Consider the following 14,150-nt stretch of genomic DNA (forward strand, 5'->3'; position numbering starts at 1 on the left):
AACAACAACAACAACAACAACAACAATAATCTTCTGATGATGCCAAATGCAGACTTTGCAAAGAAGTTGATGAAACTATTGATCAAATACTCAGCTGCTATAAAAAAAAATTATGCAGACTGATTATAAATTGCTGCACAATTCAGTAGCACAAATGAACCACTGGAATTTGTGCAAAAATTATAATATTAAAACAACAATAAACTGGTGGGAACATAAGCCTGAAAAAGTCACCGAAAATCAGATGGTCTTATGGGATTTTCATATACAAACTGACAAAATACTGGCACATAATACACCAGACATCACACTGGTTGAGAAAAATAAGGTTACAATCATAGACATTGAAATACCGGGTGATAGCAGAGTTGAGGAGAAGGAACATGAAAAAATCATGAAATGCCAGGATTTAAAAATCGAAATTCAGTGATTATGGCACAAACCAGCAGTGGTAATTCCAGTGGTAATCGGCACACTGGGTGCTATTCCAAAAGCACTGGAATTACATTTAAAACAGTTAAAAATTGGCAAAATTGCCATCAGTCAAATGCAAAAAGCCGCACTGCACGCATAATATGCACGCATATTACGAAAATACGTTACGACGTCTTAGGCCCCTGGGTGGGGCCCGACTAGTAATCAATGCCAAATCCGGCGAAACAACTGGCCGCTGTGATACAATTGTGATAATAATAATAATAATTGAATGCAACTGAATGCAAGGTTATCTTCTAGTTCCTGTTCCTCTGGTTTAATACCATTGCATGTAAAAGGGAAAAAAAGTGTGACCAAAATGGCTGATCAATAAAGTCTACCATTTATGAATTTATGAATGAATCTGCTGCCACAGATTAAAGATCCTAATTTTAAATATATATACTTCCAAATAGTTTTCTTTTTTAAAAATCTATTAACAGATAACTATTTGATTTCCACCCTGACAGGAATAGGATAATCCCAGTTTTCTGATATATTCCTACTTATTTCTAATATCTTTTGATGGGTTTATCTACTGCCAACCAATAATGGGTAACTTTCCAGGTGAAGTCAGTCATGTCAGACCCTTAAATGAGAACATTGTAGGGAGTCTGCTACACAGGCAGGAACCTGTAGTCTTGAAAGGAAGTTCCTTTAATGTTTTAAAATGTGTCTTCTATCCACAGCTGGAATTGATAAAGCTTCCTTTTTCATGTTCTTTTGAGTTTAAGAACTCTAGTGCTCTGTAGGTTATTATTGTAATATGCTGGTGTTCTCAAATGGGTTCAAATCCAAGCACTGCTCATGCAGAGGATCAATATATTAAATGTGCTATTTTTCCCCACTGCATATGACAGTTTAGAAAGTGTTTAACTTTCTGGAATACAGTGTGGGACACTAAAAAGATAATGTAATTTATTATTTATAATAACAATATTGTAACTCTAAGAACAATGGAAACTTGTAAGGTTACACAGATAAGTCAAACAGTTAATTTTCAATTCAGTTGTACTTGAGCTGTGCCATGAGTGTGCCAATCCTTCAAACAAGGTGCTTTGTTCATGGGAGCTGGTATAAAGTACCTGTATTCAAATCATTAAGGCAACTCAATTTTCCCAAATTTATGCAGCTACTTTTTTACTTAAATTGCTTGGCCTTTGTAGCAATTATACAGTTATTGTCATCCTTCAGTTGTTTTCTGATATTTGAACATTAATAAAGTAACCTCCTTCAGCAAAGACATGTTTTTCCACTTGTTCTTTGATAGGAATAATGTCTAAACTAGAGCTATATGTGACCACTGGAGATCCTGTAAGGATTGCATCCCTAGCTCTGGAAATAGCTTAATTCACTGCAGATAGTTTTGGCTTGTTTGTTGTGAATTTTACCTTTATTGGGAACATTATCCCTGTGGTGTTAACAACAGCTGCTACCTCTTTCAATAATATGCCTTTCTTTTTTTAAAAAAATTGGGAATAGCTCCAGCCAGGTTGTTGCAAGAACTCTTCTGTAGCCAGGTTCTTTCTTGAAGAAAACTCCTGTCTCCTTTTAAGTATTTTGAACAGAACTATTTTAGAAGAGCTCTCTGTGGAGACCATAAGTGTTACCATTATCACATGGGTTTCAAATTCTCTGTGTCTCATTGCCATCATGTGACATATCATGAAGTTTTTTCCCTTTGCGGATCTGGGGTGGGTGGGGCCTGCACATGACACATCCTGCCAGTTTGACAGCATTGCCTATCATATGACCTTTGGTCCCTGTTTTCTAGAAAACTAAAACAAGTATTGCCTATATATAAGGAGTAAGGAAAACTCACTGTTTGAAAACTGTTTTAAAAATATTCCTTTACATCTCCTAGCCATCTTTTCTGGTGAAATTAATTTTGTTCCTAAACTGAGTGTCAATCCAGACAATTTATATCACATTAGCCCTTTGGCTCGAGCCATACTCAACCGTAAGCTGTACATAGGCTTAGATTTTCCATGTTTACTTCTATCTCGGAAGGCTGTAAAGAAAATAAGTTGATGTAAAGTCCAGGGCCTTTTCTGTATTAAAACCCTAAATGTGGTGAATATATCATTTTAAAAACATAAGTCTATGACAAAAGGAATTAGTAATACAAAAAATAACCAGAAAGAGAAGTGCTATAGTACAATCTCATACAATCTCAGATGAAGAATTTAAAAAGTCAGACAATCCCCCCTCCCCCCAAGCTTGCTTTATAATAAGCAGAGATTGGAGTATTTTTCCTTTCTAGGAAGAATACTACATTTATGTTATAGTGCAAAGAATATATGCATCAACATTCACTTTTGTGGTGTCAAGAGAGAGGAAGATTCTCATGAACATAATAACATAAGATTCTCATACATAATACATAGGGGAAAAAATAGATCTTCAGGTATATTAGTAATAACAGTCAGACTTATATACCATTTCACAGTGCTTTAAAGCCCTCTCTAAGTGGTTTACAGAGTCAGCCTCTTGCCCCCAACAATCTGGGTCCTCATTTTACCAACCTTGGAAGGATGGAAGGTTGAGTCAATCTTGAGCCTGTGAAAATTGAACTGCTTGTAGTCAGCAGAATTAGCCTGAAATACTGCATTCTAACTACTCACGCTGCCACGACTCTTGATCATAAGCAATCAAGAGCTTTACAGATTACATCCAACAACCCAGTTGGTTCAGAAACAATTAGGAAGTAAATTTTTTTATTACATTGCCTTTTATATATTATACTACTACAGTTTTCCATGTGCCTTGGTGTATAGTCATCCTGTCAACATATTCATAGAAATGTCTTCAGATAAATCTCTTTCAGAGATTTTCTTCTGAGCATTCAAACTTGTGCTGAAGCCCATCTTCAGGGAACTTATCTCTAGCAGAGTTTGTGCACAGAGAGAAGATGGGCTCTAGCACAAGTTTGAAAGCTCAAAAGACTAACTCTAGTCACGGTGACTGAATCAGATTGGATCCTGTAGCATCAACACTCTGTCTAATCTACTTCTTCAAAATTCAACTTTTACTTCCAGAGAATACCATTGGCCAAATGATTCTGATCTTTGTAGGCCAAAACCTGTCATGCTTCTGAATATCTTTTCCAAGGCTTTAATGGCTATTCTACCAAGTCTTAATCTGTAGCAGCATTTTTTGGGCTGCTAGCTCCTTTACATGATTAGAAGATCTACCACTTTAATATTTTCCTTGTAAGTTTAAGCCTGCATGCTGCATTTGTTATTAGTTTTATTTATTTTAAATTTTAATTCCATTTTCTCATTGTGTTCTTTGACATTTATTGCGAGAACTTGCAGATTCTTTTTTGGTTATCAGAATAATGATATCACCCTACTGCAGATTACTGATGATCCCCTCCATTTTAAAACCATGCTCACTTTCTTCCAATCTAGTTTTTAAAAATATAGGTTGAACATATAAGAAGAGAGAATGCATCTTTGTCTCATTCCTTTAACAACCTACAGTCAGTGTGCACCATGACTTTCTGACCTGAACTACTTAGGTGTTGCATGAGGACAATGAGATGTCATGGGGACTCTCCTTTTTAAGCACATTTCACAGCTTGACACAATCTACATAATTTAAGGATATTTTTATAATCAATGAAGCACATGCTGACTTCTTTTTATATTTTTTAGCTTTATCAACTGTTCAGTAGACATCAACAATACTATAATGTGTTCCTTGATCTTTTCCAAACTTGCTTGAACATCTGGCATATATTTTTTCCATGTATGGCTCTATTCTCTATTGGACGATCACAAGCATGTGAAATTAAGACTTTTGTGTAATAGTTTTCACATTCTGTAATTGTTATTCTCTCTCTCTTTATTTTGGAATATATATTGACCTCTTCTTGGACACAGTGTCTTTGTCCAGATTTGCTGGCATAATTTGGATAGAACTTTAACTGATTCTTCTGTTGCTTGCTATAATTCTGTATTATTATGTCAGTCCCTGCAGTGTTCCAAAAGCTAATCTAATTTCATTTTCTGCTTCTAAAAGTTCTTGTAATTAGGGAATGTCTTCTGAGATATTTTGGATATTAAAATATATATTGTATGGTATTTCAGTATACACATTCTGTCTTTGATTGGTCTTCTGTCCACTGATATCCTAAAGGCATGTTTCATTTTAGCCAGAAATGCCTTTCAGAAATGCCTTGGTTTTAGTTTTGGGTATCAGTTGAATAAAAGTACAATTTTCTTTCTAAAACCAGAATTGTATAAAATTGGAAGAATCTAGATAATCAGTATTATTTAAGGAAGTCTGAAGTTAAATTGCTGTCTTAAAACTGGCTAATAATTAGGAAGGGCACTGTAAGATGCAATGATAACTTTCCTAGTAACAATTTTATATAATCCTTTTTTCAGAAAACATGTGAGACAATCCTCCATTTCCTGCAAAGCAACTTGTAGAACCCAGTTAACATTTTTTCCTATGGCAGCTCTAATGAAAAAAATTGAAGGAACATATTATTGCCCTCATTTCTATAAATTTATGGTGTATATCCCCATAGTGAATACTATGTATCCATCCATCAAACCTGGATATGGGCTCTCTCAGTCATAAGCCTAGGAATGTGTTATTTGCTTCATGATAAGTGAATGTTTGCAATGGTTTGAAGCAATATTTTATTTATTTCAATCTTGTTTTTATATACTTCAAAAGGCTAGGATAAAAACCATAAAACTGCAAAAATAAAATAAAATAAAATATATAAAACATTAACACTGGTCTTCTAAAATCTAATGCATACAAGGGGAAAATTCACAACTTAGCTTATTATCTCACTCGGAATGCCTGTCTGGAAGAAAAAAAAGGTTTTTCCTATCTTTCAAAAGATTTGTAGAAGGATGCTTGGCATAAAAATTGTTCAATAGGAACTTCAGGGAAAAATTTTTATTCCATAAATAAAATACAGCATAAAATTAATAGTAAACATCCTTCTGAGAAAATATGTGCACTGTTGCTACGAGAATTTTGCCAGTCTTTCTTGCAGGAAAAATGAAGCCATTTTAAATAATATTCTTGTGCAACCAAAATAAGTAGTAGATTTGCATATCAACATAGGCAAACATGAACAGTTTTACCTGTTTTCAATGCCTTTCTGGGTAAAAAGAAAAGATGCATAATAATAAATAAGGTAAAACTATTTTATTTGGTGGGAAGAAGAAGGATAACTAGCAATAAGGCAGAGGAACTAAATTACAACAGTGATGGGTACAAAGTTGTCCTGGAGAGAGGTATCTATATGGTCAGTAAGAGCTAACATCAACTTCAAGGCATATAATCCATTGGCCCATCCATCCATCAAACTTCCATTTTTCAAAAGGGGGCTTAGCTCTAGAAACTCAGTTTCTAAATAATTGTATTGCTGAGATTCTTTATGAAGATGGAAAGATATGACTCAGCATTTTAAGAAAACATATACTAATTTGCTATCTTCCTCTGACTTTTCAACAGATACAATGTTTGCAGCTAGGTAATTGACAGTCAGTAAAGAGATAGATGAAGATAGTTTATGTTTAAATTTTAATGTAAAAAGAGACATCTCAGTTCTATAACTTTTCCCATAACATTTGTGCAGTAGTTTTGTGCTAGAAAACGAGTTTTGTTTTCCTCCAAAACTACAACTCACCAAAGAAAGTCCTTAAATGGTTTCACTATGTTACATTCGCTAAACACTAGGGCTTAGTCAATTGGTATGGCTATTTGTCTTCCATAAAGGAACATGTCATTTTACATGTGGTAACAGTCCAAAGTATACCACAGAGTAGTGGAGAAAGAGGAGAGAGAACTGTAGAATAAATATAGGCTACCTCAAAGCCAATTCTATTGCAGTTGTCTATTTAAAAAAAGAACAGAAAATTTGAAGCATTCTGACTTGCCAAGGTACATTTTAGATACAACTTCCTCATTTTTCCAGTTATCAGATTTCATTCTTATTTGCTCATGAGAACACTTGTTTTATCACTGGAAAGGACATGTAGCATTAGGTCAGCCCTCAAGAGAAGCGTCAAACATAATACAAAAAAACAACAACAACCAGACAATAAAAATGAAAATGCAATAAAATTATGGATGACATTTAAAATGCAACCTCTGTCTGAGTGTCATAAGGTTTATGAGGAAAATAAACAGTTAATAAAAATCAGAAGTGATTTTTATAGCAACAGATTAGAAGTTTCATTTCGATTTTTATTTTAGTTGATTAACCTTTTAAAGATGAGGGATAGATGCAACTAGTGAAGCAAAAACTGGTTGTACTATGTGAATTTGAACATTGTTTATATCTTAATTAAAAGATGCCCCTCCTGAAAAATGATTTAATAGAGCAACTATATGAACATGAATTATGATATAACCCTACATCAATTTGCATTTTAAGAGCTAAAATAGAGACCATGAAAACACAAGTAGCTGCATAAAGACAACATTGTGGGGGCATCTGGGATATGTACAAATTCTTTTCCATGTGTAATAGACAATTGTTTTAAAATTAAAAGTAGCGGATTCATCTTCTCTTTTACTCAAAAACGGCATCATTTCCAGATCTATTTGGCAATGCAAGCCTAAAGCAATAGCTGTGGCAAGAAAATGTTAGAAGGATTTCCTGCAGCACATTGCTCAGCACATCTAGTATTTATTCCAAAACAGTATTTTGATGAAAATGAAAACAAAGTATTTCCACAGTTACCCAAGAAAACTCTGTCCATGCCAGTAATCAACAGTCTGATTCAACATCAAGGATTCTTTATAGTTTATGAAAAATCTAAACTTCAATGTGCATTGTTAATATATTTTATAAATAAAGGAAATCCACATAGGTTTAAATTTCCCTTATTTGGAATGGTCATAAAGACTGCAATTGCTTAAGTGAAACTAAATTCAGGCTTCTTACATCAGCACACAATCAAATGTCAAACCTTTGTGAACAAAGGGTCTCAATTCACTTCTAGGCAAGATGACAAATATTTAAACAGGAGAAGTTACTAGATCAGACTTCCTTCTTAGCTGACATACTCAATTCTGGTATTTGTCTTAGCAAACATATAAGTACATGGAGCATATAAAAGAAGATTTCAGAAAGAACAAGATGCAGATTAAGTATGCCATTCTGGAGTAATAACTGGACAAACTATAACCTCAAGGGAAGAATCTCAATTTCTGAGTGGATCCATTAGACCTCAGTCTGCAAAGATAGCTCTGGTGATTCTATCCAAGATGGAAAAGCTGGTATAATATGCATAGCCTTAGGAAAGTAAAATACTAAAAGGTTGAATGTAAGCCATGGGGATAATTATGGAAGGAGCAGGCGGATGGGAGGGAAAATGAATTCTTACTAACTTTCAAAAGTAAAGGGAGGTATATTATCGGTGAAGCAATCTCTTGGATCTTGGGGAAAAGACATTACAGATATTACTGTTTTACTAACATTCCTCTTGAGTGTTATAAATGCACTTTGAATGGATACAACAAGGAATTGTTGTGTCTAACTTAGTGAAGATGTAGATAAAAAATATATGGTTTTAGAACAGATTGAACTAAATGATTACAGATGAAATACAATCTACTATGTATTATGTTGTCTACTGGTTGGGTGAAAAAAGTGCCATTTGTTTCCCAAAAGTTGTATTAAACCAAAATTAATCAGATTGAAGGCAAGAATAAACAGGGCTCTCCTTACAATTAGGTACAGTGATTCATGCAACTGCACCATACTGTTGATGTCTTGAAAAACTGGGAATTGCTCCCACTTGTCCCACCATTAATTTATTGTGTTGGAAAATTAATTTGTTGCTCTCCCATGAAGGAAGAACCGTACTCTTTAAATGAATGGCCGGATTTTGCATATGAAATAAAGTGAAGAAATGCCATTTTATTCTGGATTATTCCATTGCACCATTCTTCAAAATGTTTACCTTGATGAAAAAAAGACTAGTTCAGATCAAATTAAATTTATTTTCATTTATTTTGTCTGACTTTTTCAAAGGCTTTGGTCCAGTTGCACTCATAGTGTAATCTTTTATAGCAAAAGGCAAAATGCTTGTTATTTTGACCCCAAATATTTAAATAAGCAACAACAACAACAAAAAACCCTAGTAGATCTCTGAAGTCTAGTGAAAGAAATTGTTGTTTAATTTGCCGGTACTCGTCAGGGACCGGGAAGAAGGAAATATTTGATTCAGGATAATAATATTGCTTAAGTGTAAATTATTTGGGGTTTGGAGAATCATCCTTATGGGTTTATATGCCTATAATGTTCATTTATGTAATAAATCAAGCATTTTGACCCTGACCAGTTTACCTGCAAAATATGACCCTGAGAATATAAGTTCAGCAAAACATTTTTTTTTTAAAAAATCTACCTTTCTTGCATCTATTTTTGAATGTGGAATTGAAAGAAAGTGTTTATTGCAATATCTGGAAGGAAGCCCTGATACCACCATCTAAAATATTTCTTTTCTCAGAATTGTTTGTTTTGGGTTAAATGTAATTGAATTATAAGTTTTCCATAATTAATATTTATAACTGCAATTATCAGGAGCAATGTAATAAGTTATATCGGTGGGTATGGCACACACAAACACTGACTTTAACATTTAAAATGAACACCATTTCTGAATCAAAGAAATGTGGAGTTAAGGAAACGTGGAATTCATGGGTTGTCAAAGACATCAGCTCTCTGTTGATTCTTGATGACTGAATAACAAATGTATGAAATAAAATGTTGATTGATAATGAAAATGTTATAAATATAAATGCCATACTTAAGCATTAGGAATGTAAAGGTTTCTGTTATATTGTCAAAATAGTGATAAGGATTTTTTGTGTAAAACACAAATGAAAATCTCTGGTAACTTAATTCTAATGGTAAGTTCCATTTTCTATAAACTTATATACCCATAATTCTTGTTGAACATTTCACTCCAAATGATGATAATTATATTCAGACTAGCAGTAATGTTTTCTAAATACTCTTTCCATATGGATATCTGCTTGAGGAACAGGTTTTCTTTCTGTGCTTTATTCTACTTCTCTGCCCTTTGGCCTCTGTGCTGCTCTGGAAGATGCCACATTGCTTTAGAACAAATTGTGAGATAAATAGAAGCAAGAAAAATGGCATTCTGTTGATAGATGCCATCCTATCAGCGGTACTGCATTCTTTAAGACTATATATGGAATGTTCAAAAACATGTACCAACCCTCCCCCAAAACATGTGATAGAGATTGAGGTTTACTTATTAAACAGGAAGTTACTGCGATTAATATCACAAAGAATAAAAAAAATGAAACAACTTAAAAATGGTAATGCAATTAAAATAAGGAAATCCATAGTGCCAGAGTTTCGCATTTATATGTGACTTATACAAATCTCTTGTGCAGAGGGTACAAATAGAACCATGTTCTGTGACAGAGCTTCATCATTCAGATAGAGTAAAACAAGCATGTTCTTCATCTGAATTAAGCGCTAAGAGATTGTTACGAGAGATTTTTTTCCAATACATTTCTCACAAACTGATAAATATAATGAGCAGTATAAAAGATAATGTGGAAAATACTCACTCTCAGTATAATCAAAAGGATAAAGTATTTGTCCAAAACAGATTTGCTGATATTTACCCTCAGTCCCTAATGTCTGCATAATTTACAACTTTAAGGCCAGGGGGGGCTGCTGGGGTTCGCATGGGTTCGGGCGATACTCTAGCTAGGATTCTGCCCAGTTTGGTAAACCCCCAAATGCCACCCCTAGTTGGCCATGCCCTTCCCTTCCCTCCCACCCCTCCCCTTCCAGAAGTCTCCACGCAGCCTGTTCATCATGCCAAGTAGGTGCAGGGCCCGCATGGAGGCTCGGGGAGGGCAGAAAATGGGCCTACAGGAAGTTCCAGAAGTCCAGAAATGAGCCTGTTTCCAGCTTCCGGACAGCCTCCGGATCCCAGGGAAAGCAGTTTTTGCCCTCCTGGAGGCTCAATGAAAGCCTCCGTAGCCTGGGGAGGGTGAAAAATCCCCCTCTGCCATGGTGCAGGAGGCCGACTAGGCCACGCCCACCATGACCATGCCCACCCAGCAACAGGGCATTGCTGCCATTTTTGAAGCCCACCCCTATTAAAGGCTATACATATATAAAAGGTTATATTGACCTGATATACTATACCTAGTATAAGGTTCTTATTCCTCCTAAAGTCCAAAAACACAGATGAATTTTTACAGATTCCACATGAATAGTTAACTTTCAGAGAGGAAACTTAAGCAATGATTCATATAAAGGCAAATTTCCATCTGCTCTGTTGGAGTTCCTGAAATAGCTTGTCCTTGATTATAGCCTTACATTGCCACTCTATATATTTGACTATTTAATTTGGACTGTCTGATTTCTACTTTTCAATTATGTTTGTTTATATAGCCTTTATTATTTTCTCTCATACTCATAATTCATTCCTTGCTCATAAGTAGCAACTTATTTTCTTTGCCATATCAAATTGCCACCTCTCTATAGTGATATTGTATTAACACACACATAAGTTCATAGCATTAGTTGATTATTTATTCAATAATTTTGCTTATACAAAACAAGAACTCAGCTACTATACTAATTGTATAGGTGACAGATGTTAATATAGTTCTGAAACAGATTAGTCAAGTCTAAAATACAAAAAGATTCTGACGTAGAAAAAACAGGCACTTGCAATAATGTCTGTATTAGTAATTAACAGTTAATTTATTCACTTATCCACAACAACTCATGAGCATTTGGCCTCTTTTATTCAGAGGCAAACTCACTGTGTAAATGTCATAACAAACTGACTAAGACCGATTCATTGCGCATTAATCAATGAATATGAATATTTTATCTTTTTCTTATGTAAGACTTCCATCACTTCATGTTTTTGGCTGTCTTTTGGGACTCAAACACACTCTGCAGTATATGCAAATTATAAACTAATTATTGAGAAATTCAATTGAGTCTTCTGTCCTGATTAGAACAGACTGTTGGCAAACTATTTTTATGATAAATAAATGGGTTTCCTTTGTGTGAGAGAGTCATAAAAAAAAATTACCTTTTTTAAACCCAGCATTCAGCTGATGCCTATCCTTTTATGTTTAGGTAAAAGAGTGGCAGATTTCTAATCATTCATTTTTTTTTCTCCATTAGCCTAACTACTAATTTTGGCTAATTTTATTAAAATTATATTTTATTATATTTTAATTTGTTATAGGTTCCATTCTCAAAAAAGCCATTTACTCTTGGACACAAAAATGATGTTTTAAAAATTAATTGACTCATATCAGACCTTCTGACCTTCTGCGCCAAGGTGGCGCAGTGGTTAAATGCAGCACTGCAGGCTACTGCTAGATCAGCAGGTCAGCGGTTCAAATCTCACCGGCTCAGGGTTGACTCAGCCTTCCATCCTTCCGAGGTGGGTAAAATGAGGACCCAGATTGTTGGGGGCAATATGCTGACTCTCTGTAAAACCGCTTAGAGAGGCCTGAAAGGCCTATGAAGCAGTATATAAGTCTACTGCTATTGCTATTGCTATTGCCTTCCAACACTGATGACTCTCAAGGAGACTAACTCTTATTTATTTATTAAATAATTTACTAAATAATTTACTTATTTATTAAAGAATTTACAGTCACAAGTTAAAAAGATAAGAAAGAAAACAATGCTAAAATATCCAGTATAAAAAAGCAAGTTTATTCCAGTACCCATTGTATATCAAGTTCAGACCCAATGGCTGCTAACCACTATTGTATGGCATAGAATTTAGCAATCTTCTTAGAGCTCTTGGTCCCTTTTGCTCTTGGTCATTTAATAGGGAACACACAAATGCCTTAGTCTTAGTAATTTGTGATTAGAAGAAAGATTAGCAATTCATCCAAAGATAATAGATAGAGCATGTTAAAAAGACATGTAACTGTCTCACATTCAGCGTTTGAACATATACAGTATATACAAACATCCCAGAAAGAGGACATTACTGAATGTCCCTATATCTTTTAGAGCAAAGTGTCTAAAAGTAACAGTGGAAGTGTTCTCCTAGGTTCTCAGTATTGAAATACATTATACAAATGTTTTGACCTTCTTGACCTCCTGGAAATGGTAGACAACTGGCTTCTTCTTTTTGCATGATTGAATTTGTTGGATTGACTCCAGTGGAGGGATGTAGTCTTGTAGGTAAGCCAGGATCAAGCCATAGAGGGCTTTATAGATTTAAACAAGCAATAGCTGTACCTTGAAGCAGAGGTGGGTTCCTACCAATTCGGCCCGGTTCGGTCGAACCTGTTAGATCGGCGGTATGAAGAAACGGAGGCGTCTGAGGTAACTGTAACCATTTATTCAAGCAAGAACGTTTTGCAACAGTAACAGTAAGTAGACCGGCGAGTCTCCGATGTTTGACAGCCTTTTATACACGGCTGTCCAACGGTTAAACCAATAGCCTCGCGCATGACAGCCCGGCAACCGGCAGGCGCATCTGATTGGCTAAGACGCGCCTGGCTGCTGCCGAGCTGTCATTCGTAAGTGTGAGGACTTACGAGGCTGCAACAGAACCGGTAGTGAGACGCAAGCCTGGGTCACAGAATGAGTAGTGACCACTTGGCTGGCCATTCCGCCAAACCATCTGCCTGCTCGGATGCTCGCCTTGCCTCGCGTTCTCCACATGTACCCACTGCCTTCTCCTGCATCTGCCAAAGGCAACCTGCTCTTCAGGATCGTGTAGCACCCGCACTGGCTGTCTCTTATCTACAGTTTATTTGTGAGCACCGTGCCAGGCTGCTGCCCCTGTCCCTGCCAGGGTATCATCTCCCGAAGCCGCTGGTATTGCAAAGGTAAGGCAGTGAGGCAGTGGGTGGGGCAGCCTGGCAAGTTTTGCAGTCTGTGACTTTCGGAGGCATTAGCCTGGTGGGGAGGGGGGGCGGCCCAACAAGCTTTGCAGTCATGTGGCTTTGGGAGATGTTAGCCTGGCTAGCAGCCTACTCCCTTCCCCACAGCCCTGCCATGCTTGCTTCCACCTGGCTTTTCTGGCAGTCCCCAACTCCTGCTTGCCTTCTGAGGTCAGGACATACATCCAGCCTGTGAAGGGAGATGCACTGCTTCTGGGCCAGCCAGAAGTGGGCAGGTGGCCCGGCCCTTGGGACAGATGCAGTCACTGGGGCTGAAAGGGGAGGTGGCGGTGCATAATAAAGTATACTGTCTTCAAAGCCTGGATCTACCCAAAGGGAGGTGAATGAAAAGCCTTATTATAGCTTGCTATAGGGCCGAGGTGGCGCAGTGGTTAGAGTGCAGCACTGCAGGCTACTTCAGCTGACTGCAGTTCTGCAGTTTGGTTGTTCAAATCTCACCAGCTCAAGGTTGACTCAGCCTTCCATCCTTCCGAGGTGGGTAAAATGAGGACCCGGATTGTTGGCGGCAATATGCTGACTCTGTAAACCGCTTAGAGAGGGCTGAAAGCCCTATGAAGCGGTATATAAGTCTAACTGCTATTGCTATTGCTTAAAGAAGCACTGATTGAAGTGTATCTTGGTAGTTCATGGACCCAGAATTAAGGATCTTTTACTTTTCAAAGTATGGAAGGGTCAAGAGGGATGGCTGTAGCACTCCAGGAGGGTGGCCGGATGTCACAGGCTGCACTGCAACAGAGCAGCAGTTT

The 14,150-nt window shown here is 36.5% G+C and overlaps 1 protein-coding gene across 9 annotated transcripts in view; it reads right to left on the reverse strand.

Moving 5' to 3' along the window:
* Positions 1 to 14,150, reverse strand: part of TENM3 (teneurin transmembrane protein 3) — an 836,795-nt gene that overhangs the window by 569,112 nt on the left and 253,533 nt on the right. The gene's annotated exons all lie outside the window — the stretch shown is intronic.

The sequence above is a fragment of the Thamnophis sirtalis genome, unplaced genomic scaffold (assembly GCF_051295495.1).
Source record: "Thamnophis sirtalis isolate CommonGarterSnake01/CBP01778 unplaced genomic scaffold, rThaSir2_p1.2 scaffold_10, whole genome shotgun sequence".
Taxonomy (NCBI): domain Eukaryota; kingdom Metazoa; phylum Chordata; class Lepidosauria; order Squamata; family Natricidae; genus Thamnophis; species Thamnophis sirtalis.